We start from the raw sequence: 26,944 nt of genomic DNA, 5'->3' as shown, positions 1-26,944 counted from the left end.
CTAACAATCACATTTCTGTCTAGATGCGACGCACACTAAACTTGAGAATTCCATCCAAGTGTGGCATATGTTAACAATCACATTTCTGTCTAGATTTGGCGCAGACTAAACTTGAGAAATTCCATCCAAGTGTGGCATATGCTAACAATCACATATCTGTCTAGATGTGACGCAGACTAAACTAGAGAATTCCATCTAAGTGTGGCATATGCTAACAACCAGATTTCTGTCTAGATTTGGCGCATACTAAACTAGAGAATTCCATCTAAGTGTGGCATATGCTAACAAACAGATTTCTGTCTAGATTTGGCGCATACTAAACTTGAGAATTCCATCTAAGTGTGGCATATGCTAACAGTCACATTTCTGTCTAGATTTGGCGCATCCTAAACTTGAGAAATTCCATCCAAGTGTGGCATATGCTAACAATCACATTTCTGTCTAGATGCGACGCACACTAAACTTGAGAATTCCATCTAAGTGTGGCATATGCTAACAATCACATTTCTGTCTAGATGCGACGCATACTAAACTTGAGAATTCCATCCAAGTGTGGCATATGCTAACAATCACATTTCTGTCTAGACGCGACGCACACTAAACTTGAGAATTCCATCCAAGTGTGGCATATGCTAACAATCACATTTCTGTCTAGATGCGACGCATACTAAACTTGAGAATTCCATCTAAGTGTGGCATATGCTAACAGTCACATTGCTGTCTAGATTTGGCGCATACTAAACTAGAGAATTCCATCTAAGTGTGGCATATGTTAACTATCACATTTCTGTCTAGATTTGGCGCAGACTAAACTTGAGAAATTCCATCTAAGTGTGGCATATGCTAACAATCACATTTCTGTCTATATGTGACACATACTAAACTAGAGAATTCCATCTAAGTGTGGCATATGCTAACAATCACATTTGTGTCTAGATTTGGCGCATACTAAACTAGAGAATTCCATCTAAGTGTGGCATATGCTAACAATCAAATTTCTGTCCAGATTTGGCGCATACTAAGCTTGAGAATTCCATCTAAGTGTGGCATATGCTAACAATCACATTTCTGTCTAGATTTGGCGCAGACTAAACTTGAGAAATTCCATCCAAGTGTGGCATATGCTAACAATCACATTTCTGCCTAGATGCGACGCATACTAAACTAGAGAATTCCATCTAAGTGTGGCATATGCTAACAATCACATTTCTGTCTAGATTTGGCGCATACTAAGCTTGAAAATTCCATCTAAGTGTGGCATATGCTAACAATCACATTTCTGTCTAGATTTGGCGCAGACTAAACTAGAGAATTCCATCTAAGTGTGGCATATGCTAACAATCACATTTCTGTCTAGATTTGGCGCATACTAAACTTGAGAATTCATCTAAGTGTGGCATATGTTAACAATCACATTTCCGTCTAGATTTGGCGCAGACTAAACTTGAGAAATTCCATCTAAGTGTGGCATATGCTAACAATCACATATCTGTCTAGATGTGACACATACTAAACTAGAGAATTCCATCTAAGTGTGGCATATGCTAACAATCACATTTCTGTCTAGATGCGACGCATACTAAACTAGAGAATTCCATCTAAGTGTGGCATATGCTAACAATCACATTTCTGTCTAGATTTGGCGCATACTAAACTTGAGAATTCCATCTAAGTGTGGCATATGTTAACAATCACATTTCCGTCTAGATTTGGCGCAGACTAAACTTGAGAAATTCCATCTAAGTGTGGCTTATGCTAACAATCACATATCTGTCTATATGTGACGCAGACTAAACTAGAGAATTCCATCTAAGTGTGGCATATGCTAACAATCACATTTCTGTCTAGATTTGGCGCAGACTAAACTTGAGAAATTCCATCCAAGTGTGGCATATGCTAACAATCACATTTCTGTCTAGATGCGACGCATACTAAACTAGAGAATTCCTTCTAAGTGTGGCATATGCTAACAATCACATTTCTGTCTAGATTTGGCGCATACTAAGCTTGAGAATTCCATCTAAGTGTGGCATATGCTAACAATCACATTTCTGTCTAGATTTGGCGCATACTAAACTTGAGAAATTCCATCCAAGTGTGGCATATGCTAACAATCACATTTCTGTCTAGATGCGACGCATACTAAACTAGAGAATTCCATCTAAGTGTGGCATATGCTAACAATCACATTTCTGTCTAGATTTGGCGCATACTAAGCTTGAGAATTCCATCTAAGTGTGGCATATGCTAACAATCACATTTCTGTCTAGATTTGGCGCATACTAAACTTGAGAATTCCATCTAAGTGTGGCATATGCTAACAGTCACATTTCTGTCTAGATTTGGAGCATACTAAACTTGAGAATTCCATCTAAGTGTGGCATATGCTAACAATCACATTTCTGTCTAGATTTGGCGCATACTAAACTTGAGAATTCCATCTAAGTGTGGCATATGCTAACAGTCACATTGCTGTCTAGATTTGGCGCAGACTAAACTTGAGAATTCCATCCAAGTGTGGCATATGCTAACAATCACATTTCTGTCTAGATGCGACGCACACTAAACTTGAGAATTCCATCCAAGTGTGGCATATGTTAACAATCACATTTCTGTCTAGATTTGGCGCAGACTAAACTTGAGAAATTCCATCCAAGTGTGGCATATGCTAACAATCACATATCTGTCTAGATGTGACGCAGACTAAACTAGAGAATTCCATCTAAGTGTGGCATATGCTAACAACCAGATTTCTGTCTAGATTTGGCGCATACTAAACTAGAGAATTCCATCTAAGTGTGGCATATGCTAACAAACAGATTTCTGTCTAGATTTGGCGCATACTAAACTTGAGAATTCCATCTAAGTGTGGCATATGCTAACAGTCACATTTCTGTCTAGATTTGGCGCATCCTAAACTTGAGAAATTCCATCCAAGTGTGGCATATGCTAACAATCACATTTCTGTCTAGATGCGACGCACACTAAACTTGAGAATTCCATCTAAGTGTGGCATATGCTAACAATCACATTTCTGTCTAGATGCGACGCATACTAAACTTGAGAATTCCATCCAAGTGTGGCATATGCTAACAATCACATTTCTGTCTAGACGCGACGCACACTAAACTTGAGAATTCCATCCAAGTGTGGCATATGCTAACAATCACATTTCTGTCTAGATGCGACGCATACTAAACTTGAGAATTCCATCTAAGTGTGGCATATGCTAACAGTCACATTGCTGTCTAGATTTGGCGCATACTAAACTTGAGAAATTCCATCCAAGTGTGGCATATGCTAACCATCATATTTCTATCTAGATGCAGTGCGGGCTAAGCGTGAGAATTCCATCTAAGTGTGGCATATGCTAACAATCACATATCTGTCTAGATGTGACGCAGACTAAACTAGAGAATTCCATCTAAGTGTGGCATATGCTAACAACCAGATTTCTGTCTAGATTTGGCGCATACTAAACTAGAGAATTCCATCTAAGTGTGGCATATGCTAACAACCAGATTTCTGTCTAGATTTGGCGCATACTAAACTTGAGAATTCCATCTAAGTGTGGCATATGCTAACAGTCACATTTCTGTCTAGATTTGGCGCATCCTAAACTTGAGAAATTCCATCCAAGTGTGGCATATGCTAACAGTCACATTTCTGTCTAGATGCGACGCACACTAAACTTGAGAATTCCATCTAAGTGTGGCATATGCTAACAATCACATTTCTGTCTAGATGCGACGCATACTAAACTTGAGAATTCCATCCAAGTGTGGCATATGCTAACAATCACATTTCTGTCTAGATGCGACGCACACTAAACTTGAGAATTCCATCCAAGTGTGGCATATGCTAACAATCACATTTCTGTCTAGATGCGACGCATACTAAACTTGAGAATTCCATCTAAGTGTGGCATATGCTAACAGTCACATTGCTGTCTAGATTTGGCGCATACTAAACTTGAGAAATTCCATCCAAGTGTGGCATATGCTAACAATCACATTTCTGTCTAGATGCGACGCATACTAAACTAGAGAATTCCATCTAAGTGTGGCATATGTTAACAATCAGATTTCTGTCTAGATTTGGCGCATACTAAACTTGAGAATTCCATCTAAGTGTGGCATATGCTAACAGTCACATTTCTGTCTAGATTTGGCACAGGCTAAACTTGAGAAATTCCATCCAAGTGTCGCATATGCTAACAATCACATTTCTGTCTAGATGCGACGCATACTAAACTTGAGAATTCCATCTAAGTGTGGCATATGCTAACAATCACATTTCTGTCTAGATTTGGCGCAGACTAAACTTGAGAAATTCCATCCAAGTCTGGCATATGCTAACCATCAGATTTCTGTCTAGATGCAACGCATACTAAACTAGAGAATTCCATCTAAGTGTGGCATATGCTAACAATCACATTTCTGTCTAGATTTGGCGCAGACTAAACTTGAGAATTCCATCTAAGTGTGGCATATGCTAACAGTCACATTTCTGTCTAGATTTGGCGCAGACTAAACTTGAGAAATTCCATCCAAGTGTGGCATTTGCTAACAATCACATTTCTGTCTAGATTTGGCGCAGACTAAACTTGAGAAATTCCATCCAAGTGTGGCATATGCTAACAATCACATTTCTTTCTAGATGCGACGCATACTAAACTAGAGAATTCCATCTAAGTGTGGCATATGCTAACAATCACATTTCTGTCTAGATTTGGCGCAGGCTAAACTAGAGAATTCCATCTAAGTGTGGCATATGCTAACAGTCACATTGCTGTCTAGATTTGGCGCAGACTAAACTTGAGAAATTCCATCCAAGTGTGGCATATGCTAACAATCACATTTCTGTCTAGATGCGACGCAGACTAAACTAGAGAATTCCATCTAAGTGTGGCATATGCTAACAATCACATTTCTGTCTAGATGTGACGCAGACTAAACTAGAGAATTCCATCTAAGTGTGGCATATGCTAACAATCAGATTTCTGTCTAGATTTGGCGCATACTAAACTTGAGAATTCCATCTAAGTGTGGCATATGCTAACAGTCACATTTCTGTCTAGATTTGGCGCATACTAAACTTGAGAATTCCATCTAAGATTGGCATATGCTAACAATCACATTTCTGTCTAGATTTGGCGCGGGCTAAGCTTGAGAATTCCATCTAAGTGTGGCATATGTTAACAATCACATATCTGTCTAGATGTGTCGCAGACTAAACTAGAGAATTCCATCTAAGTGTGGCATATGCTAACAATCACATTTCTGTCTAGATTTGGCGCAGACTAAACTTGAGAATTCCATCTAAGTGTGGCATATGCTAACAGTCACATTTCTGTCTAGATTTGGCGCAGACTAAACTTGAGAAATTCCATCCAAGTGTGGCATATGCTAACAATCACATTTCTGTCTAGATGCGACACATACTAAACTAGAGAATTCCATCTAAGTGTGGCATATGCTAACAATCACATTTCTGTCTAGATTTGGCGCATACTAAGCTTGAGAATTCCATCTAAGTGTGGCATATGCTAACAATCACATATCTGTCTAGATGTGACGCAGACTAAACTAGAGAATTCCATCTAAGTGTGGCATATGCTAACAATCACATTTCTGTCTAGATGCGACGCATACTAAACTAGAGAATTCCATCTAAGTGTGGCATATGCTAACAATCAGATTTCTGTCTAGATTTGGCGCATACTAAACTTGAGAATTCCATCTAAGTGTGGCATATGCTAACAGTCACATTGCTGTCTAGATTTGGTGCAGACTAAACTTGAGAATTCCATCTAAGTGTGGCATATGTTAACAATCACATTTCTGTCTAGATTTGGCGTAGACTAAACTTGAGAAATTCCATCTAAGTGTGGCATATGTTAACAATCACATTTCTGTCTAGATTTGGCGCATACTAAACTAGAGAATTCCATCTAAGTGTGGCATATGTTAACAATCAGATTTCTGTCTAGATTTGGCGCATACTAAACTTGAGAATTCCATCTAAGTGTGGCATATGCTAACAGGCACATTGCTGTCTAGATTTGGCGCAGACTAAACTTGAGAATTCCATCTAAGTGTGGCATATGTTAACAATCACATTTCTGTCTAGATTTGGCACAGACTAAACTTGAGAAATTCCATCTAAGTGTGGCATATGCTAACAATCACATTTCTGTCTAGATTTGGCGCATACTAAACTAGAGAATTCCATCTAAGTGTGGCATATGCTAACAATCACATTTCTGTCTAGATTTGGCGCATACTAAGCTTGAGAATTCCATCTAAGTGTGGCATATGCTAACAATCACATTTCTGTCTAGATTTGGAGCAGACTAAACTTGAGAAATTCCATCCAAGTGTGGCATATGCTAACAATCACATTTCTGCCTAGATGCGACGCATACTAAGCTTGAAAATTCCATCTAAGTGTGGCATATGCTAACAATCACATTTCTGTCTAGATTTGGCGCAGACTAAACTAGAGAATTCCATCTAAGTGTGGCATATGCTAACAATCACATTTCTGTCTAGATTTGGCGCATACTAAACTTGAGAATTCCATCTAAGTGTGGCATATGCTAACAGTCACATTTCTGTCTAGATGCGATGCATACTAAACTAGAGAATTCCATCTAAGTGTGGCATATGCTAACAATCACATTTCTGTCTAGATTTGGCGCAGACTAAACTAGAGAATTCCATCTAAGTGTGGCATATGCTAACAATCACATTTCTGTCTAGATTTGGCGCAGACTAAACTTGAGAAATTCCATCCAAGTGTGGCATATGCTAACAATCACATTTCTGTCTAGATGCGATGCATACTAAACTAGAGAATTCCATCTAAGTGTGGCATATGCTAACAGTCACATTTCTGTCTAGATTTGGCGCAGACTAAACTAGAGAATTGCATCTAAGTGTGGCATATGCTAACCATCAGATTTCTGTCTAGATTTGGCGCATACTAAACTAGAGAATTCCATCTAAGTGTGGCATATGCTAACAGCCACATTTCTGTCTAGATGCGACGCATACTAAACTAGAGAATTCCATCTAAGTGTGGCATATGCTAACAATCACATTTCTGTCTAGATTTGGCGCAGACTAAACTAGAGAATTCCATCTAAGTGTGGCATATGCTAACAATCACATTTCTGTCTAGATTTGGCGCAGACTAAACTTGAGAAATTCCATCCAAGTGTGGCATATGCTAACTATCACATTTCTGTCTAGATGCAACGCATACTAAACTAGAGAATTCCATCTAAGTGTGGCATATGCTAACAATCAGATTTCTGTCTAGATTTGGCACATACTAAACTTGAGAATTCCATCTAAGTGTGGCATATGCTAACAGTCACATTTCTGTCTAGATTTGGCGCATACTAAACTTGAGAATTCCATCTAAGTGTGGCATATGCTAACAATCACATTTCTGTCTAGATTTGGCGCAGACTAAACTTGAGAAATTCCATCCAAGTGTGGCATATGCTAACAATCACATTTCTGTCTAGATGCGACGCATACTAAACTAGAGAATTCCATCTAAGTGTGGCATATGCTAACAATCACATTTCTGTCTAGATTTGGCGCAGACTAAACTAGAGAATTCCATCTAAGTGTGGCATATGCTAACAATCAGATTTCTGTCTAGATTTGGCGCATACTAAACTTGAGAATTCCATCTAAGTGTGGCATATGCTAACAATCACATTTCTGTCTAGATTTGGCGCAGACTAAACTTGAGAAATTCCATCCAAGTGTGGCATATGCTAACAATCACATTTCTGTCTAGATGCGACGCATACTAAACTAGAGAATTCCATCTAAGTGTGGCATATGCTAACAATCACATTTCTGTCTAGATTTGGCGCAGACTAAACTAGAGAATTCCATCTAAGTGTGGCATATGCTAACAATCAGATTTCTGTCTAGATTTGGCGCATACTAAACTTGAGAATTCAATCTAAGTGTGGCATATGCTAACAGTCACATTTCTGTCTAGATTTGGCGCATACTAAACTTGAGAATTCCATCTAAGTGTGGCATATGCTAACAATCACATTTCTGTCTAGATTTGGCGCGGGCTAAGCTTGAGAATTCCATCTAAGTGTGGCATATGTTAACAATCACATATCTCTCTAGATGTGATGCAGACTAAACTAGAGAATTCCATCTAAGTGTGGCATATGCTAACAATCACATTTCTGTCTAGATTTGGCGCAGACTAAACTTGAGAAATTCCATCCAAGTGTGGCATATGCTAACAATCACATTTCTGTCTAGATGCGACGCATACTAAACTAGAGAATTCCATCTAAGTGTGGCATATGCTAACAATCACATTTCTGTCTAGATTTGGCGCATACTAAGCTTGAGAATTCCATCTAAGTGTGGCATATGCTAAAAGTCACATTTCTGTCTAGATTTGGCGCAGACTAAACTAGAGAATTCCATCTAAGTGTGGCATATGCTAACCATCAGATTTCTGTCTAGATTTGGCGCATACTAAACTAGAGAATTCCATCTAAGTGTGGCATATGCTAACAGCCACATTTCTGTCTAGATGCGACGCATACTAAACTAGAGAATTCCATCTAAGTGTGGCATATGCTAACAATCGCATTTCTGTCTAGATTTGGCGCAGACTAAACTAGAGAATTCCATCTAAGTGTGGCATATGCTAACAATCACATTTCTGTCTAGATTTGGCGCAGACTAAACTTGAGAAATTCCATCCAAGTGTGGCATATGCTAACTATCACATTTCTGTCTAGATGCGACGCATACTAAACTAGAGAATTCCATCTAAGTGTGGCATATGCTAACAATCAGATTTCTGTCTAGATTTGGCGCTTACTAAACTTGGGAATTCCATCCAAGTGTGGCATATGTTAACAATCACATTTCTGTCTAGATTTGGCGCAGACTAAACTTGAGAAATTCCATCCAAGTGTGGCATATGCTAACAATCACATATCTGTCTAGATGTGACGCAGACTAAACTAGAGAATTCCATCTAAGTGTGGCATATGCTAACAACCAGATTTCTGTCTAGATTTGGCGCATACTAAACTAGAGAATTCCATCTAAGTGTGGCATATGCTAACAAACAGATTTCTGTCTAGATTTGGCGCATACTAAACTTGAGAATTCCATCTAAGTGTGGCATATGCTAACAGTCACATTTCTGTCTAGATTTGGCGCATCCTAAACTTGAGAAATTCCATCCAAGTGTGGCATATGCTAACAATCACATTTCTGTCTAGATGCGACGCACACTAAACTTGAGAATTCCATCTAAGTGTGGCATATGCTAACAATCACATTTCTGTCTAGATGCGACGCATACTAAACTTGAGAATTCCATCCAAGTGTGGCATATGCTAACAATCACATTTCTGTCTAGACGCGACGCACACTAAACTTGAGAATTCCATCCAAGTGTGGCATATGCTAACAATCACATTTCTGTCTAGATGCGACGCATACTAAACTTGAGAATTCCATCTAAGTGTGGCATATGCTAACAGTCACATTGCTGTCTAGATTTGGCGCATACTAAACTTGAGAAATTCCATCCAAGTGTGGCATATGCTAACCATCATATTTCTATCTAGATGCAGTGCGGGCTAAGCGTGAGAATTCCATCTAAGTGTGGCATATGCTAACAATCACATATCTGTCTAGATGTGACGCAGACTAAACTAGAGAATTCCATCTAAGTGTGGCATATGCTAACAACCAGATTTCTGTCTAGATTTGGCGCATACTAAACTAGAGAATTCCATCTAAGTGTGGCATATGCTAACAACCAGATTTCTGTCTAGATTTGGCGCATACTAAACTTGAGAATTCCATCTAAGTGTGGCATATGCTAACAGTCACATTTCTGTCTAGATTTGGCGCATCCTAAACTTGAGAAATTCCATCCAAGTGTTGCATATGCCAACAGTCACATTTCTGTCTAGATGCGACGCACACTAAACTTGAGAATTCCATCTAAGTGTGGCATATGCTAACAATCACATTTCTGTCTAGATGCGACGCATACTAAACTTGAGAATTCCATCCAAGTGTGGCATATGCTAACAATCACATTTCTGTCTAGATGCGACGCACACTAAACTTGAGAATTCCATCCAAGTGTGGCATATGCTAACAATCACATTTCTGTCTAGATGCGACGCATACTAAACTTGAGAATTCCATCTAAGTGTGGCATATGCTAACAGTCACATTGCTGTCTAGATTTGGCGCATACTAAACTTGAGAAATTCCATCCAAGTGTGGCATATGCTAACAATCGCATTTCTGTCTAGATGCGACGCATACTAAACTTGAGAATTCCATCTAAGTGTGGCATATGCTAACATTCACATTTCTGTCTAGATTTGGCGCAGACTAAACTTGAGAAATTCCATCCAAGTCTGGCATATGCTAACCATCAGATTTCTGTCTAGATGCAACGCATACTAAACTAGAGAATTCCATCTAAGTGTGGCATATGCTAACAATCACATTTCTGTCTAGATTTGGCGCAGACTAAACTTGAGAATTCCATCTAAGTGTGGCATATGCTAACAGTCACATTTCTGTCTAGATTTGGCGCAGACTAAACTTGAGAAATTCCATCCAAGTGTGGCATTTGCTAACAATCACATTTCTGTCTAGATTTGGCGCAGACTAAACTTGAGAAATTCCATCCAAGTGTGGCATATGCTAACAATCACATTTCTGTCTAGATGTGACGCATACTAAACTAGAGAATTCCATCTAAGTGTGGCATATGCTAACAATCACATTTCTGTCTAGATTTGGCGCAGACTAAACTAGAGAATTCCATCTAATTGTGGCATATGCTAACAGTCACATTGCTGTCTAGATTTGGCGCAGACTAAACTTGAGAAATTCCATCCAAGTGTGGCATATGCTAACAATCACATTTCTGTCTAGATGCGACGCAGACTAAACTAGAGAATTCCATCTAAGTGTGGCATATGCTAACAATCACATTTCTGTCTAGATGTGACGCAGACTAAACTAGAGAATTCCATCTAAGTGTGGCATATGCTAACAATCAGATTTCTGTCTAGATTTGGCGCATACTAAACTTGAGAATTCCATCTAAGTGTGGCATATGCTAACAGTCACATTTCTATCTAGATTTGGCGCATACTAAACTTGAGAATTCCATCTAAGATTGGCATATGCTAACAATCACATTTCTGTCTAGATTTGGCGCGGGCTAAGCTTGAGAATTCCATCTAAGTGTGGCATATGTTAACAATCACATATCTGTCTAGATGTGTCGCAGACTAAACTAGAGAATTCCATCTAAGTGTGGCATATGCTAACAATCACATTTCTGTCTAGATTTGGCGCAGACTAAACTTGAGAATTCCATCTAAGTGTGGCATATGCTAACAGTCACATTTCTGTCTAGATTTGGCGCAGACTAAACTTGAGAAATTCCATCCAAGTGTGGCATATGCTAACAATCACATTTCTGTCTAGATGCGACACATACTAAACTAGAGAATTCCATCTAAGTGTGGCATATGCTAACAATCACATTTCTGTCTAGATTTGGCGCATACTAAGCTTGAGAATTCCATCTAAGTGTGGCATATGCTAACAATCACATATCTGTCTAGATGTGACGCAGACTAAACTAGAGAATTCCATCTAAGTGTGGCATATGCTAACAATCACATTTCTGTCTAGATGCGACGCATACTAAACTAGAGAATTCCATCTAAGTGTGGCATATGCTAACAATCAGATTTCTGTCTAGATTTGGCGCATACTAAACTTGAGAATTCCATCTAAGTGTGGCATATGCTAACAGTCACATTGCTGTCTAGATTTGGCGCAGACTAAACTTGAGAATTCCATCTAAGTGTGGCATATGTTAACAATCACATTTCTGTCTAGATTTGGCGTAGACTAAACTTGAGAAATTCCATCTAAGTGTGGCATATGTTAACAATCACATTTCTGTCTAGATTTGGCGCATACTAAACTAGAGAATTCCATCTAAGTGTGGCATATGTTAACAATCAGATTTCTGTCTAGATTTGGCGCATACTAAACTTGAGAATTCCATCTAAGTGTGGCATATGCTAACAGTCACATTGCTGTCTAGATTTGGCGCAGACTAAACTTGAGAATTCCATCTAAGTTTGGCATATGTTAACAATCACATTTCTGTCTAGATTTGGCGCAGACTAAACTTGAGAAATTCCATCTAAGTGTGGCATATGCTAACAATCACATTTCTGTCTAGATTTGGCGCATACTAAGCTTGAGAATTCCATCTAAGTGTGGCATATGCTAACAATCACATTTCTGTCTAGATTTGGCGCAGACTAAACTTGAGAAATTCCATCCAAGTGTGGCATATGCTAACAATCACATTTCTGCCTAGATGCGACGCATACTAAGCTTGAAAATTCCATCTAAGTGTGGCATATGCTAACAATCACATTTCTGTCTAGATTTGGCGCAGACTAAACTAGAGAATTCCATCAAGTGTGGCATATGCTAACAATCACATTTCTGTCTAGATTTGGCGCATACTAAACTTGAGAATTCCATCTAAGTGTGGCATATGCTAACAGTCACATTTCTGTCTAGATGCGACGCATACTAAACTAGAGAATTCCATCTAAGTGTGGCATATGCTAACAATCACATTTCTGTCTAGATTTGGCGCAGACTAAACTAGAGAATTCCATCTAAGTGTGGCATATGCTAACAATCACATTTCTGTCTAGATTTGGCGCAGACTAAACTTGAGAAATTCCATCCAAGTGTGGCATATGCTAACAATCACATTTCTGTCTAGATGCGATGCATACTAAACTAGAGAATTCCATCTAAGTGTGGCATATGCTAACAGTCACATTTCTGTCTAGATTTGGCGCAGACTAAACTAGAGAATTCCATCTAAGTGTGGCATATGCTAACCATCAGATTTCTGTCTAGTTTTGGCGCATACTAAACTAGAGAATTCCATCTAAGTGTGGCATATGCTAACAGCCACATTTCTGTCTAGATGCGACGCATACTAAACTAGAGAATTCCATCTAAGTGTGGCATATGCTAACAATCACATTTCTGTCTAGATTTGGCGCAGACTAAACTAGAGAATTCCATCTAAGTGTGGCATATGCTAACAATCACATTTCTGTCTAGATTTGGCGCAGACTAAACTTGAGAAATTCCATCCAAGTGTGGCATATGCTAACAATCACATTTCTGTCTAGATGCGACGCATACTAAACTAGAGAATTCCATCTAAGTGTGGCATATGCTAACAATCACATTTCTGTCTAGATTTGGCGCAGACTAAACTAGAGAATTCCATCTAAGTGTGGCATATGCTAACAATCAGATTTCTGTCTAGATTTGGCGCATACTAAACTTGAGAATTCCATCTAAGTGTGGCATATGCTAACAATCACATTTCTGTCTAGATTTGGCGCAGACTAAACTTGAGAAATTCCATCCAAGTGTGGAATATGCTAACAATCACATTTCTGTCTAGATGCGACGCATACTAAACTAGAGAATTCCATCTAAGTGTGGCATATGCTAACAATCAGATTTCTGTCTAGATTTGGCACATACTAAACTTGAGAATTCCATCTAAGTGTGGCATATGCTAACAGTCACATTTCTGTCTAGATTTGGCGCATACTAAACTTGAGAATTCCATCTAAGTGTGGCATATGCTAACAATCACATTTCTGTCTAGATTTGGCGCAGACTAAACTTGAGAAATTCCATCCAAGTGTGGCATATGCTAACAATCACATTTCTGTCTAGATGCGACGCATACTAAACTAGAGAATTCCATCTAAGTGTGGCATATGCTAACAATCACATTTCTGTCTAGATTTGGCGCAGACTAAACTAGAGAATTCCATCTAAGTGTGGCATATGCTAACAATCAGATTTCTGTCTAGATTTGGCGCATACTAAACTAGAGAATTCCATCTAAGTGTGGCATATGCTAACAATCACATTTCTGTCTAGATTTGGCGCAGACTAAACTAGAGAATTCCATCTAAGTGTGGCATATGCTAACAATCAGATTTCTGTCTAGATTTGGCGCATACTAAACTTGAGAATTCAATCTAAGTGTGGCATATGCTAACAATCACATTTCTGTCTAGATTTGGCGCGGGCTAAGCTTGAGAATTCCATCTAAGTGTGGCATATGTTAACAATCACATATCTCTCTAGATGTGATGCAGACTAAACTAGAGAATTCCATCTAAGTGTGGCATATGCTAACAATCACATTTCTGTCTAGATTTGGCGCAGACTAAACTTGAGAAATTCCATCCAAGTGTGGCATATGCTAACAATCACATTTCTGTCTAGATGCGACGCATACTAAACTAGAGAATTCCATCTAAGTGTGGCATATGCTAACAATCACATTTCTGTCTAGATTTGGCGCATACTAAGCTTGAGAATTCCATCTAAGTGTGGCATATGCTAACAGTCACATTTCTGTCTAGATTTGGCGCAGACTAAACTAGAGAATTCCATCTAAGTGTGGCATATGCTAACCATCAGATTTCTGTCTAGATTTGGCGCATACTAAACTAGAGAATTCCATCTAAGTGTGGCATATGCTAACAGCCACATTTCTGTCTAGATGCGACGCATACTAAACTAGAGAATTCCATCTAAGTGTGGCATATGCTAACAATCGCATTTCTGTCTAGATTTGGCGCAGACTAAACTAGAGAATTCCATCTAAGTGTGGCATATGCTAACAATCACATTTCTGTCTAGATTTGGCGCAGACTAAACTTGAGAAATTCCATCCAAGTGTGGCATATGCTAACAATCACATTTCTGTCTAGATTTGGCGCTTACTAAACTTGGGAATTCCATCTAAGTGTGGCATATGCTAACAGTCACATTTCTGTCTAGATTTGGCGCATACTAAACTTGAGAATTCCATCTAAGTGTGGCATATGCTAACAATCACATTTCTGTCTAGATTTGGCGCAGACTAAACTTGAGAAATTCCATCCAAGTGTGGCATATGCTAACAATCACATTTCTGTCTAGATGCGACGCATACTAAACTAGAGAATTCCATCTAAGTGTGGCATATGCTAACAATCACATTTCTGTCTAGATTTGGCGCAGACTAAACTTGAGAAATTCCATCCAAGTGTGGCATATGCTAACAATCACATTTCTGTCTAGATGCGACGCATACTAAACTAGAGAATTCCATCTAAGTGTGGCATATGCTAACAATCACATTTCTGTCTAGATTTGGCGCAGACTAAACTAGAGAATTCCATCTAAGTGTGGCATATGCTAACAATCAGATTTCTGTCTAGATTTGGCGCATACTAAACTTGAGAATTCAATCTAAGTGTGGCATATGCTAACAGTCACATTTCTGTCTAGATTTGGCGCATACTAAACTTGAGAATTCCATCTAAGTGTGGCATATGCTAACAATCACATTTCTGTCTAGATTTGGCGCGGGCTAAGCTTGAGAATTCCATCTAAGTGTGGCATATGTTAACAATCACATATCTCTCTAGATGTGATGCAGACTAAACTAGAGAATTCCATCTAAGTGTGGCATATGCTAACAATCACATTTCTGTCTAGATTTGGCGCAGACTAAACTTGAGAAATTCCATCCAAGTGTGGCATATGCTAACAATCACATTTCTGTCTAGATGCGACGCATACTAAACTAGAGAATTCCATCTAAGTGTGGCATATGCTAACAATCACATTTCTGTCTAGATTTGGCGCATACTAAGCTTGAGAATTCCATCTAAGTGTGGCATATGCTAACAATCACATATCTGTCTAGATGTGACGCAGACTAAACTAGAGAATTCCATCTAAGTGTGGCATATGCTAACAATCACATTTCTGTCTAGATTTGGCGCAGACTAAACTTGAGAAATTCCATCCAAGTGTGGCATATGCTAACAATCACATTTCTGTCTAGATGCGACGCATACTAAACTAGAGAATTCCATCTAAGTGTGGCATATGCTAACAATCACATTTCTGTCTAGATTTGGCGCATACTAAGCTTGAGAATTCCATCTAAGTGTGGCATATGCTAACAATCACATATCTGTCTAGATGTGACGCAGACTAAACTAGAGAATTCCATCTAAGTGTGGCATATGCTAACAATCACATTTCTGTCTAGATTTGGCGCAGACTAAACTTGAGAAATTCCATCCAAGTGTGGCATATGCTAACAATCACATTTCTGTCTAGATGCGACGCAGACTAAACTAGAGAATTCCATCTAAGTGTGGCATATGCTAACAATCACATTTCTGTCTAGATGTGACGCAGACTAAACTAGAGAATTCCATATAAGTGTGGCATATGCTAACAATCAGATTTCTGTCTAGATTTGGCGCATACTAAACTTGAGAATTCCATCTAAGTGTGGCATATGCTAACAATCACATTTCTGTCTAGATTTGGCGTGGGCTCAGCTTGAGAATTCCATCTAAGTGTGGCATATGTTAACAATCACATATCTGTCTAGATGTGACGCAGACTAAACTAGAGAATTCCATCTAAGTGTGGCATATGCTAACAATCACATTTCTGTCTAGATTTGGCGCAGACTAAACTTGAGAATTCCATCTAAGTGTGGCATATGCTAACAGTCACATTTCTGTCTAGATTTGACGCAGACTAAACTTGAGAAATTCCATCCAAGTGTGGCATTTGCTAACAATCACATTTCTGTCTAGATTTGGCGCAGACTAAACTTGAGAAATTCCATCCAAGTGTGGCATATGCTAACAATCACATTTCTGTCTAGATGCGACGCATACTAAACTAGAGAATTCCATCTAAGTGTGGCATATGCTAACAATCACATTTCTGTCTAGATTTGGCGCAGACTAAACTAGAGAATTCCATCTAAGTGTGGCATATGCTAACAGTCACATTGCTGTCTAGATTTGGCGCAGACTAAACTTGAGAAATTCCATCCAAGTGTGGCATATGCTAACAATCACATTTCTGTCTAGATGCGACGCAGACTAAACTAGAGAATTCCATCTAAGTGTGGCATATGCTAACAATCACATTTCTGTCTAGATTTGGCGCAGACTAAACTTGAGAATTCCATCTAAGTGTGGCATATGCTAACAGTCACATTTCTGTCTAGATTTGGCGCAGACTAAACTTGAGAAATTCCATCCAAGTGTGGCATTTGCTAACAATCACATTTCTGTCTAGATTTGGCGCAGACTAAACTTGAGAAATTCCATCCAAGTGTTGCATATGCTAACAATCACATTTCTGTCTAGATGCGACGCATACTAAACTAGAGAATTCCATCTAAGTGTGGCATATGCTAACAATCACATTTCTGTCTAGATTTGGCGCAGACTAAACTAGAGAATTCCATCTAAGTGTGGCATATGCTAACAGTCACATTGCTGTCTAGATTTGGCGCAGACTAAACTTGAGAAATTCCATCCAAGTGTGGCATATGCTAACAATCACATTTCTGTCTAGATGGGACGCAGACTAAACTAGAGAATTCCATCTAAGTGTGGCATATGCTAACAATCACATTTCTGTCTAGATGTGACGCAGACTAAACTAGAGAATTCCATCTAAGTGTGGCATATGCTAACAGTCACATTTCTGTCTAGATTTGGCGCATACTAAACTTGAGAATTCCATCTAAGTGTGGCATATGCTAACAATCACATTTCTGTCTAGATTTGGCGCGGGCTAAGCTTGAGAATTCCATCTAAGTGTGGCATATGTTAACAATCACATATCTGTCTAGATGTGACGCAGACTAAACTAGAGAATTCCATCTAAGTGTGGCATATGCTAACAATCACATTTCTGTCTAGATTTGGCGCAGACTAAACTTGAGAATTCCATCTAAGTGTGGCATATGCTAACAGTCACATTTCTGTCTAGATTTGGCGCAGACTAAACTTGAGAAATTCCATCCAAGTGTGGCATATGCTAACAATCACATTTCTGTCTAGATGCGACGCATACTAAACTAGAGAATTCCATCTAAGTGTGGCATATGCTAACAATCACATTTCTGTCTAGATTTGGCGCATACTAAGCTTGAGAATTCCATCTAAGTGTGGCATATGCTAACAATCACATATCTGTCTAGATGTGACGCAGACTAAACTAGAGAATTCCATCTAAGTGTGGCATATGCTAACAATCACATTTCTGTCTAGATGCGACGCATACTAAACTAGAGAATTCCATCTAAGTGTGGCATATGCTAACAATCAGATTTCTGTCTAGATTTGGCGCATACTAAACTTGAGAATTCCATCTAAGTGTGGCATATGCTAACAGTCACATTGCTGTCTAGATTTGGCGCAGACTAAACTTGAGAATTCCATCTAAGTGTGGCATATGTTAACAATCACATTTCTGTCTAGATTTGGCGCAGACTAAACTAGAGAATTCCATCTAAGTGTGGCATATGCTAACAATCACATTTCTGTCTAGATTTGGCGCATACTAAACTAGAGAATTCCATCTAAGTGTGGCATATGCTAACAATCACATTTCTGTCTAGATTTGGCGTATACTAAGCTTGAGAATTCCATCTAAGTGTGGCATATGCTAACAATCACATTTCTGTCTAGATTTGGCGCAGACTAAACTTGAGAAATTCCATCCAAGTGTGGCATATGCTAACAATCACATTTCTGCCTAGATGCGACGCATACTAAACTAGAGAATTCCATCTAAGTGTGGCATATGCTAACAATCACATTTCTGTCTAGATTTGGCGCATACTAAGCTTGAAAATTCCATCTAAGTGTGGCATATGCTAACAATCACATTTCTGTCTAGATTTGGCGCAGACTAAACTAGAGAATTCCATCTAAGTGTGGCATATGCTAACAATCACGTTTCTGTCTAGATTTGGCGCATACTAAACTTGAGAATTCCATCTAAGTGTGGCATATGTTAACAATCACATTTCCGTCTAGATTTGGCGCAGACTAAACTTGTGAAATTCCATCTAAGTGTGGCATATGCTAACAATCACATATCTGTCTAGATGTGACACATACTAAACTAGAGTATTCCATCTAAGTGTGGCATATGCTAACAATCACATTTCTGTCTAGATGCGACGCATACTAAACTAGAGAATTCCATCTAAGTGTGGCATATGCTAACAATCACATTTCTGTCTAGATTTGGCGCATACTAAACTTGAGAATTCCATCTAAGTGTGGCATATGTTAACAATCACATTTCCGTCTAGATTTGGCGCAGACTAAACTTGAGAAATTCCATCTAAGTGTGGCATATGCTAACAATCACATATCTGTCTATATGTGACGCAGACTAAACTAGAGAATTCCATCTAAGTGTGGCATATGCTAACAATCACATTTCTGTCTAGATTTGGCGCAGACTAAACTTGAGAAATTCCATCCAAGTGTGGCATATGCTAACAATCACATTTCTATCTAGATTTGGCGCATACTAAGCTTGAGAATTCCATCTAAGTGTGGCATATGCTACATCACATTTCTGTCTAGATTTGGCGCAGACTAAACTTGAGAAATTCCATCCAAGTGTGGCATATGCTAACAATCACATTTCTGTCTAGATGCGACGCATACTAAACTAGAGAATTCCATCTAAGTGTGGCATATGCTAACAATCACATTTCTGTCTAGATTTGGCGCATACTAAGCTTGAGAATTCCATCTAAGTGTGGCATATGCTAACAGTCACATTTCTGTCTAGATTTGGCGCATACTAAACTTGAGAATTCCATCTAAGTGTGGCATATGCTAACAATCACATTTCTGTCTAGATTTGGCGCATACTAAACTTGAGAATTCCATCTAAGTGTGGCATATGCTAACAGTCACATTTCTGTCTAGATTTCGCGCATGCTAAACTTGAGAAATTCCATCCAAGTGTGGCATATGCTAACAATCACATTTCTGTCTAGATGCGACGCATACTAAACTTGAGAATTCCATCTAAGTGTGGCATATGCTAACAATCACATTTCTATCTAGATTTGGCGCAGACTAAACTTGAGAAATTCCATCCAAGTGTGGCATATGCTAACAATCACATTTCTGTCTAGATGAGACGCAGACTAAACTAGAGAATTCCATCTAAGTGTGGCATATGCTAACAATCACATTTCTGTCTAGATGTGACGCAGACTAAACTAGAGAATTCCATCTAAGTGTGGCATATGCTAACAATCACATTTCTGTCTAGATTTGGCGCATACTAAACTTGAGAATTCCATCTAAGTGTGGCATATGCTAACAGTCACATTTCTGTCTAGATTTGGCGCGGGCTAAGCTTGAGAATTCCATCTAAGTGTGGCATATGTTAACAATCACATATCTGTCTAGATGTGACGCAGACTAAACTAGAGAATTCCATCTAAGTGTGGCATATGCTAACAATCACATTTCTGTCTAGATTTGGCGCAGACTAAACTTGAGAATTCCATCTAAGTGTGGCATATGCTAACAGTCACATTTCTGTCTAGATTTGGCGCAGACTAAACTTGAGAAATTCCATCCAAGTGTGGCATTTGCTAACAATCACATTTCTGTCTAGATTTGGCGCAGACTAAACTTGAGAAATTCCATCCAAGTGTGGCATATGCTAACAATCACATTTCTGTCTAGATGCGACGCATACTAAACTAGAGAATTCCATCTAAGTGTGGCATATGCTAACAATCACATTTCTGTCTAGATTTGGCGCAGACTAAACTAGAGAATTCCATCTAAGTGTGGCATATGCTAACAGTCACATTGCTGTCTAGATTTGGCGCAGACTAAACTTGAGAAATTCCATTCAAGTGTGGCATATGCTAACAATCACATTTCTGTCTAGATGCGACGCAGACTAAACTAGAGAATTCCATCTAAGTGTGGCATATGCTAACAATCACATTTCTGTCTAGATTTGGCGCAGAGTAAACTTGAGAATTCCATCTAAGTGTGGCATATGCTAACAGTCACATTTCTGTCTAGATTTGGCGCAGACTAAACTTGAGAAATTCCATCCAAGTGTGGCATTTGCTAACAATCACATTTCTGTCTAGATTTGGCGCAGACTAAACTTAAGAAATTCCATCCAAGTGTGGCATATGCTAACAATCACATTTCTGTCTAGATGCGACGCATACTAAACTAGAGAATTCCATCTAAGTGTGGCATATGCTAACAATCACATTTCTGTCTAGATTTGGCGCAGACTAAACTAGAGAATTCCATCTAAGTGTGGCATATGCTAACAGTCACATTGCTGTCTAGATTTGGCGCAGACTAAACTTGAGAAATTCCATCCAAGTGTGGCATATGCTAACAATCACATTTCTGTCTAGATGCGACGCAGACTAAACTAGAGAATTCCATCTAAGTGTGGCAAATGCTAACAATCACATTTCTGTCTAGATGTGACGCAGACTAAACTAGAGAATTCCATCTAAGTGTGGCATATGCTAACAATCAGATTTCTGTCTAGATTTGGTGCATACTAAACATGAGAATTCCATCTAAGTGTGGCATATGCTAACAGTCACATTTCTGTCTAGATGCGACGCAGACTAAACTAGAGAATTCCATCTAAGTGTGGCATATGCTAACAATCACATTTCTGTCTAGATGTGACGCAGACTAAACTAGAGAATTCCATCTAAGTGTGGCATATGCTAACAATCACATTTCTGTCTAGATTTGGCGCGGGCTAAGCTTCAGAATTCCATCTAAGTGTGGGATATGTTAACAATCACATATTTGTCTAGATGTGACGCAGACTAAACTAGAGAATTCCATCTAAGTGTGGCATATGCTAACAATCACATTTCTGTCTAGATTTGGCGCAGACTAAACTTGAGAATTCCATCTAAGTGTGGCATATGCTAACAGTCACATTTCTGTCTAGATTTGGCGCAGACTAAACTTGAGAAATTCCATCCAAGTGTGGCATATGCTAACAATCACATTTCTGTCTAGATGCGACGCATACTAAACTAGAGAATTCCATCTAAGTGTGGCATATGCTAACAACCAGATTTCTGTCTAGATTTGGCGCATACTAAGCTTGAGAATTCCATCTAAGTGTGGCATATGCTAACAATCACATATCTGTCTAGATGTGACGCAGACTAAACTAGAGAATTCCATCTAAGTGTGGCATATGCTAACAATCAGATTTCTGTCTAGATTTGGCGCATACCAAACTTGAGAATTCCATCTAAGTGTGGCATATGTTAACAATCACATTTCTGTCTAGATTTGGCGCAGACTAAACTTGAGAAATTCCATCTAAGTGTGGCATATGCTAACAATCACATTTCTGTCAATATGTGACACATACTAAACTAGAGAATTCCATCTAAGTGTGGCATATGCTAACAGTCACATTGCTGTCTAGATTTGGCGCAGACTAAACTTGAGAATTCCATCTAAGTGTGGCATATGTTAACAATCACATTTCTGTCTAGATTTGGCGCAGACTAAACTTGAGAAATTCCATCTAAGTGTGGCATATGCTAACAATCACATTTCTGTCAATATGTGACACATACTAAACTAGAGAATTCCATCTAAGTGTGGCATATGCTAACAATCACATTTCTGTCTAGATTTGGCGCAGACTAAACTAGAGAATTCCATCTAAGTGTGGCATATGCTAACAATCACATTTCTGTCTAGATTTGGCGCATACTAAACTAGAGAATTCCATCTAAGTGTGGCATATGCTAACAATCACATTTCTGTCTAGATTTGGCGCATACTAAGCTTGAGAATTCCATCTAAGTGTGGCATATGCTAACAATCACATTTCTGTCTAGATTTGGCGCAGACTAAACTTGAGAAATTCCATCCAAGTGTGGCATATGCTAACAATCACATTTCTGCCTAGATGCGACGCAGACTAAACTAGAGAATTCCATCTAAGTGTGGCATATGCTAACAATCACATTTCTGTCTAGATTTGGCGCATACTAAGCTTGAAAATTCCATCTAAGTGTGGCTTATGCTAACAATCACATTTCTGTCTAGATTTGGCGCAGACTAAACTAGAGAATTCCATCTAAGTGTGGCATATGCTAACAATCACATTTCCGTCTAGATTTGGCGCAGACTAAACTTGTGAAATTCCATCTAAGTGTGGCATATGTTAACAATCACATTTCTGTCTAGATTTGGCGCATACTAAACTTGAGAATTCCATCTAAGTGTGGCATATGCTAACAATCACATTTCTGTCAATATGTGACACATACTAAACTAGAGAATTCCATCTAAGTGTGGCATATGCTAACAATCACATTTCTGTCTAGATTTGGCGCAGACTAAACTAGAGAATTCCATCTAAGTGTGGCATATGCTAACAATCACATTTCTGTCTAGATTTGGCGCATACTAAACTAGAGAATTCCATCTAAGTGTGGCATATGCTAACAATCACATTTCTGTCTAGATTTGGCGCATACTAAGCTTGAGAATTCCATCTAAGTGTGGCATATGCTAACAATCACATTTCTGTCTAGATTTGGCGCAGACTAAACTTGAGAAATTCCATCCAAGTGTGGCATATGCTAACAATCACATTTCTGCCTAGATGCGACGCAGACTAAACTAGAGAATTCCATCTAAGTGTGGCATATGCTAACAATCACATATCTGTCTAGATGTGACACATACTAAACTAGAGAATTCCATCTAAGTGTGGCATATGCTAACAATCACATTTCTGTCTAGATTTGGCGCATACTAAACTTGAGAATTCCATCTAAGTGTGGCATATGTTAACAATCACATTTCCGTCTAGATTTGGCGCAGACTAAACTTGTGAAATTCCATCTAAGTGTGGCATATGTTAACAATCACATTTCTGTCTAGATGTGACACATACTAAACTAGAGAATTCCATCTAAGTGTGGCATATGCTAACAATCACATTTCTGTCTAGATTTGGCGCATACTAAACTTGAGAATTCCATCTAAGTGTGGCATATGCTAACAATCACATATCTGTCTAGATGTGACACATACTAAACTAGAGAATTCCATCTAAGTGTGGCATATGCTAACAATCACATTTCTGTCTAGATGCGACGCATACTAAACTAGAGAATTCCATCTAAGTGTGGCATATGCTAACAATCACATTTCTGTCTAGATTTGGCGCATACTAAACTTGAGAATTCCATCTAAGTGTGGCATATGTTAACAATCACATTTCCGTCTAGATTTGGCGCAGACTAAACTTGAGAAATTCCATCTAAGTGTGGCATATGCTAACAATCACATTTCTGTCTAGATTTGGCGCAGACTAAACTTGAGAAATTCCATCCAAGTGTGGCATATGCTAACAATCACATTTCTGTCTAGATTTGGCGCAGACTAAGCTTGAGAAATTCCATCCAAGTGTGGCATATGCTAACAATCACATTTCTGTCTAGATGCGACGCATACTAAACTAGAGAATTCCTTCTAAGTGTGGCATATGCTAACAATCACATTTCTGTCTAGATTTGGCGCATACTAAGCTTGAGAATTCCATCTAAGTGTGGCATATGCTAACAATCACATTTCTGTCTAGATTTGGCGCAGACTAAACTTGAGAAATTCCATCCAAGTGTGGCATATGCTAACAATCACATTTCTGTCTAGATGCGACGCATACTAAACTAGAGAATTCCATCTAAGTGTGGCATATGCTAACAATCACATTTCTGTCTAGATTTGGCGCATACTAAGCTTGAGAATTCCATCTAAGTGTGGCATATGCTAACAGTCACATTTCTGTCTAGATTTGGCGCATACTAAACTTGAGAATTCCATCTAAGTGTGGCATATGCTAACAATCACATTTCTGTCTAGATTTGGCGCATACTAAACTTGAGAATTCCATCTAAGTGTGGCATATGCTAACAGTCACATTTCTGTCTAGATTTCGCGCATGCTAAACTTGAGAAATTCCATCCAAGTGTGGCATATGCTAACAATCACATTTCTGTCTAGATGCGACGCATACTAAACTTGAGAATTCCATCTAAGTGTGGCATATGCTAACAATCACATTTCTGTCTAGATGCGACGCACACTAAACTTGAGAATTCCATCCAAGTGTGGCATATGTTAACAATCACATTTCTGTCTAGATTTGGCGCAGACTAAACTTGAGAAATTCCATCCAAGTGTGGCATATGCTAACCATCATATTTCTATCTAGATGCAGCGCGGGCTAAGCGTGAGAATTCCATCTAAGTGTGGCATATGCTAACAATCACATATCTGTCTAGATGTGACGCAGACTAAACTAGAGAATTCCATCTAAGTGTGGCATATGCTAACAACCAGATTTCTGTCTAGATTTGGCGCATACTAAACTAGAGAATTCCATCTAAGTGTGGCATATGCTAACAACCAGATTTCTGTCTAGATTTGGCGCATACTAAACTTGAGAATTCCATCTAAGTGTGGCATATGCTAACAGTCACATTTCTGTCTAGATTTGGCGCATACTAAACTTGAGAAATTCCATCCAAGTGTGGCATATGCTAACAATCACATTTCTGTCTAGATGCGACGCATACTAAACTTGAGAATTCCATCTAAGTGTGGCATATGCTAACAATCACATTTCTGTCTAGATGCGACGCATACTAAACTTGAGAATTCCATCCAAGTGTGGCATATGCTAACAATCACATTTCTGTCTAGATGCGACGCATACTAAACTTGAGAATTCCATCCAAGTGTGGCATATGCTAACAATCACATTTCTGTCTAGATTTGGCGCATACTAAACTTGAGAATTCCATCTAAGTGTGGCATATGCTAACAATCACATTTCTGTCTAGATGCGACGCATACTAAACTAGAGAATTCCATCTAAGTGTGGCATATGTTAACAATCAGATTTCTGTCTAGATTTGGCGCATACTAAACTTGAGAATTCCATCTAAGTGTGGCATATGCTAACAGTCACATTTCTGTCTAGATTTGGCACAGGCTAAACTTGAGAAATTCCATCCAAGTGTGGCATATGCTAACAATCACATTTCTGTCTAGATGCGACGCAGACTAAACTAGAGAATTCCATCTAAGTGTGGCATATGCTAACAGTCACATTTCTGTCTAGATGCGACGCATACTAAACTTGAGAATTCCATCTAAGTGTGGCATATGCTAACAATCACATTTCTGTCTAGATGCGACGCATACTAAACTTGAGAATTCCATATAAGTGTGGCATATGCTAACAGTCACATTTCTGTCTAGATTTGGCGCAGACTAAACTTGAGAAATTCCATCCAAGTGTGGCATATGCTAACCATCAGATTTCTGTCTAGATGCGACGCATACTAAACTAGAGAATTCCATCTAAGTGTGGCATATGCTAACAATCACATTTCTGTCTAGATTTGGCGCATACTAAACTAGAGAATTCCATCCAAGTGTGGCATATGCTAACAATCACCTTTCTGTCTAGATGCGACGCATACTAAACTAGAGAATTCCATCTAAGTGTGGCATATGCTAACCATCATATTACTATCTAGATACAGCGCGGGCTAAGCTTGAGAATTCCATCTAAGTGTGGCATATGCTAACAATCACATTTCTGTCTAGATTTGGCGCAGACTAAACTATAGAATTCCATCTAAGTGTGGCATATGCTAACAATCACATTTCTGTCTAGATGCGACGCAGACTAAACTAGAGAATTCCATCTGAGTGTGGCATATGCTAACAATCACATTTCTGTCTAGATGCAGCGCGGGCTAAGCTTGAGAATTCCATCTAAGTGTGGCATATGCTAACAATCACATTTCTGTCTAGATGCGACGCAGACTAAACTAGAGAATT

Source organism: Ambystoma mexicanum, chromosome 2p, assembly GCF_040938575.1.
Source record: "Ambystoma mexicanum isolate Mex_15411 chromosome 2p, UKY_AmexF1_1, whole genome shotgun sequence".
NCBI lineage: Eukaryota > Metazoa > Chordata > Amphibia > Caudata > Ambystomatidae > Ambystoma > Ambystoma mexicanum.
Note: the sequence above shows the minus strand (reverse complement) of the source record.